This window comes from Marmota flaviventris, chromosome 6 (assembly GCF_047511675.1).
Source record: "Marmota flaviventris isolate mMarFla1 chromosome 6, mMarFla1.hap1, whole genome shotgun sequence".
Classification (NCBI taxonomy): Eukaryota; Metazoa; Chordata; class Mammalia; order Rodentia; family Sciuridae; genus Marmota; species Marmota flaviventris.
This window is the reverse complement of record NC_092503.1, coordinates 158,391,595-158,396,522: the sequence shown is the minus strand read 5'-3', so window position 1 is coordinate 158,396,522 and position 4,928 is coordinate 158,391,595. Positions and strand designations below refer to the sequence as shown.

The 4,928-nt window shown below is 37.6% G+C and overlaps 1 non-coding gene across 1 annotated transcript; it reads left to right on the top strand.

The window, feature by feature from the left end:
- The first annotated feature begins 4,451 nt into the window (after positions 1 to 4,451).
- On the top strand, positions 4,452 to 4,668 carry LOC139706296 (small nucleolar RNA U3). Its single transcript, XR_011707901.1, has one exon. It is a non-coding gene; the product is annotated as a small nucleolar RNA U3 (small nucleolar RNA).
- The last annotated feature ends 260 nt before the right edge of the window (positions 4,669 to 4,928 follow it).

The window sequence follows — 4,928 nt, the reverse complement described above, 5'->3', positions numbered from 1 at the left end:
ACCTCTGTACCCATAAACACACACACACACACACACACACACACACACACGTCTTCAGAGAGGGTATAAATTTTTCCTGTAATGCCTTTTCAAGTAACATATTATAGGTGTGCTTCACAAACCTAGAATCCCCCCAACCCTTCTTCTTATTATTATTATTTTGAGTGGCTGTGAATTGCATTAAATGCCTTGGGTGTAGTTACTTTGAGGGAGAATTTCCTTCCAATAATAGGACCTAACCCAGACAGAAGTGCATTGACACTTATCACTGTATATAAGGTTCAAGCAATTTGTGATAAATATGTATATATTTTTATTTATGGAAATGATATCACAGTTAGTTTAAATTTTTATTTAACTTTTCTGCTCTCTGATCTTATGAAAAGCAGCTTGAGGTTTAAGCTCAGTAGCAATTTCCTTAGGCATCAAGGTCCCCATATCTCTCACCCCTAAAAAGAGACTCACGAGTATGATTTTAAAGTTTTTTCTATTCAAATGAAAAGTGAAAAACAAAAGTCAGGCCCAGTGACATACACCTGTAATCCAAGTGGCTCAGGAGGTGGATGCAGGAGAACTGTGAGTTCAATGTAACCTTCAGCAAAAAGTAAGGCACTAAGAAACTCAGTAAGACCCTGTCCTTAAATGAAAAAGAAGGAGGAGGAGGAGGAGGAGGAGGAGGAGGAGGAGGAGGAGGAGGAGGAAAAGAAGGGGAAGGAGGAGAAGAAAATAAGATCTTAAACAAATTGTAACTAAAAACACTATATTCAATATATTATCACGGATTGACATTATGAATTTATTAATACATACATGCACTTTTGGAAAACCATCTTAATATTCACTATTTACCCGAAGTCTCAGGCATATCTCAGTTTACTGCATCCAAATTTCACATTGAGAGCTATGGATTCATTGACATCAGCAAGATGAAAGGCCTGAACCACTCATTTTTATGTCCTAGGTGATGGAATACACTTCCTGGACATATTCTCAACAGGGCCGAAGAACAGGGGAGACAGTGCACATTGAGACCGCTGGCAGCTCCAACCCAGAACTGTACAAATGTGGGCATTATTTCTCACTAGATTCTAAGAACAGATTCATTCCCATTTCAGATCCCACATGGTAAACATAAAGAATTGGTGTCCCAGGAGGTGGATGGTGCCAGGTCTTCAGATTTTTCAGTAGCCCAGACTCTACAATATTAATTAAAGGGAAACTTATTTGCAATTTTACCTTGACCCTAGAGGCAGGATTGAGATATTTGGCTTTTATAATTGTGCTAATATTCATACCAAATTTATAAGGTACTGGGAGAATATTTTTACAATTAAAGGCATATATGTCTACAAATATTTTTCAAAGTTCAATTCAGTTTATTAAGAGAGTCAACAAAATTTTAATGAAGAAAAAATAAATCACTATCTATAAGATGATGGCTGTTTTTCATACAACCTCTGCACATCATGTGATTGAATCCTGGCATCCAGCCTATAGTGAATAAATTAACTAATTATCTGTCACTAGTTAACTCATTCTAAAACTTATTCGCTCATATTTGGGATGGTCGTCAATTTAGGCTTGGTTCACCTGGAATCTTTGCTGCATATGATTAGCTGATGGTTGGTAACTTTAGAGTGTAATCTGGCTGCCAATAAAACACCCTGATATTTTTTCCCAAAATAACTCATGATTAAATAACTCATGATTGTGGGCTTGTTCTCATGGAGGTAACAGTGTTCTGAAAGCAAAAACAAACACATTCAAATGTTTCTTGATCAGATACCTGACTAATACTCTTTCATAGCCACAGCATTATATAATCCATAAAAAATAATAAGAGACCATATTCAAAGCTTTGGAAACACATTCTACATTTTTCTAGAGAAGGAGTAAAAGCATATCATCTACTTTCTGTATATAGATGAAGCTGAAGAATTGTTACATGTTGGCATTTTATGATTATTGTACATTTTATAATAGATGAGGTTCACATAGTTGTTCAGTGTGAAAGAATATTTGCTAAGTCTCACAACTACTAAGTAACTTTACTGGAATTCAGGTTCAACTCTACCTTATCTCAAAGCCAAAACTCACCTCCTCTAGGCTACATGAGTTATCAATATTTTCATATTCTCTTGGATGTTAGATAGTGACACTTATTCAAAAGAGCAGAATTTTTGTTTCTTTTGTACCAGAGATCTTACCCAGGGGCATTTAAGCACAAAGTCACACCTCCAGCCCCATTTTATTTTATTTCATTTTTTTGTACCAGGGATTGAAGCCAGGGGCACTTGACCCTGGGCCACATCCCCAGCCCTATTTTGTATTATACGTAGAGACAAGAGTCTCACTGAGTTGTCTAGGGTCTCACTTTGGCTGAGGATGACTTTGAATTTACCATCTTCTTGCCTCATTTTCCCATCCTTCTGGGATTATGGTTGTGTGCACCTTGCCCAACACAATCGTGGTTATTTTTGTTTGTTTGTTTGTTTGTTTTTGCTTTATTATTTACTCAGTTGCTGAAGCTGTCCTTGAATGTGAAATCTCCCTGCCTAAATCTCCTGAGTCACTGAAATTACAGAAACACATCACCATACCGGTTCTTTTCAGTTCATACAAAGGCAGAATTGGGATGTCAAACAGAGAGAGAGAGCTGTTAAAATCACCCCATCTTAAAGCAATCATGAGATTCATATGGAAAAACAAAAGACCCAGAATAGCAAAAGCAATTCTAAGCAGGAGTGTGAATCTGGAGGTATAGCGATACCAGAGTTCAAACTGTACTACACAGCAATAGTAACAAAAAACAGCGTGGTACTGGTACCAAAACAGGCAGGTGGACCAATGGTACAGAATAGAGGACACAGAAACCAATCCACAAAATTACAACTTTTTTATATTTGACAAAGGGGCTAAAAACATGCAATGGAGGAAGGATAGCATCTTCAACAAATGGTGTTGGGAAAACTGGAAATCCATATGCAACAAAATGAAACTGAATCCCTTTCTCTCGCCATGCACAAAAGTTAACTCAAAATGGATCAAGGAGCTAGATATCAAATCAGAGACACTGCATCTGATAGAAGAAAAAGTTGGCTACGATCTACATACTGTGGGGTCGGGCTCCAAATTCCTTAATAGGATGCCCATAGCCCAAGATGTTAATAACAAGAATAAATAAATGGGACTTACTTAAACTAAAAAGTTTTTTCTCAGCAAGAGAAACAATAAGAGAAGTAAATAGAGATCCTACATCCTGGGAACAAATTTTTACCCCTCACACCTCAGATAGAGCCCTAATATCCAGAATATACAAAGAACACAAAAAATTAAACAATAAGATAACAAATAACCCAGTCAACAAATGGGCCAAGGACCTGAACAGACACTTCTCAGAGGAGGACATACAATCAATCAACAAGTACATGAAAAAATGCTCACCATCTCTAGCAGTCAGAGAAATGCAAATCAAAACCACCCTAAGATACCATCTCACTCCAGTAAGATTGGCAGCCATTATGAAGTCAAACAACAACAAGTGCTGGTGAGGATGTGGGGAAAAGGGTACACTTGTACATTGCTGGTGGGACTGCAAATTGGTGCAGCCAATTTGGAAAGCAGTATGGAGATTTCTTGGAAAGCTGGGAATGGAGCCACCATTTGACCCAGCTATTCCCCTTCTAGGTCTATTCCCTAAAGACCTAAAAAGAGCATGCTACAGGGACACTGCTACATCGATGTTCATAGCAGCACAATTCACAATAGCAAGGCTGTGGAACCAACCTAGATGCCCTTCAATAGACGAATGGATAAAAAAAAAAAAATGTGGCATTTATACACATTGGAGTATTACTCTGCATTAAAAAAACGACAAAATCATAGAATTTGCAGGGAAATGGATGGCATTAGAGCAGATTATGCTAAGTGAAGCTAGCCAATCACTAAAAAACAAATGCCAAATGTCTTCTTTGATATAAGGAGAGTAACTAAGAACAGAGTAGGGACGAAGAGCATAAGAAGAAGATTAACATTAAACTGGGATGAGAGGTGGGAGAGAAACGGAGAGAGAAGGGAAATTGCATGGAAATGGAAGGAGACCCTCAGGGTTATACAAAATTTCATACAAGAGGAAATGAGGGGAAAGGGGAAAATAATACAAGGGGGAGAAATGAATGACAGTAGAGGGGGTAGAGAGAGAAGAGGGTGAGGGGAGGGGAGGGGAGGGGAGGGGGGATAGTAGAGGATAGGAAAGGCAGCAGAATACAACAGACACTAGTATGGCAATATGTAAATCAATGGATGTGTAACTGATGTGATTCTGCAAATTGTATACGGGGTAAAAATGGGAGTTTATAACCCACTTGAATCAAAGTGTGAAATATGATATATCAAGAACTATCTAATGTTTTGAACAACCAACAATAAAAAATTTTTAAAAAAAGAACCTGAAGACTATACTTTCAGGGATCATTTCTATAGTTCGTTACTAGAGAAGTTTCTCTGATGGTGTAGAGTACCGAAAACCACGAGGAGGAGCTGTAGCGTTTCCTTCTGAGCGTGAAGCAGGCATTTGGTGTTGCTTTACTGCAATTGCTTTTTGCCATTGATGATCGTTCTTCTCTCCGTTTAAGGGGAGTAAGAGGGAGGGAACGCAGTCTGAGTGGTTTCCGGTTTTAAAAATAAATAAATAAATAAATAAATAAAAAAGAAAAAAAAAAAAAAAAAAGAACCTGGTATACATAAGTAAAGTGTGCTTTTTTGTTCCATAATTAGTTCTATCAGAATATGTAACTTAAGTGTGTAGTTGTAGAGACTGCCAGTTTACGGGAAACTGATCATAAATATTGATGTTATTCTGAGGCTTGCAACTGGCACTTAAAGTTAGTGAAATTCAATAGGAGTGAACCCCAAATTGTGACATCTAT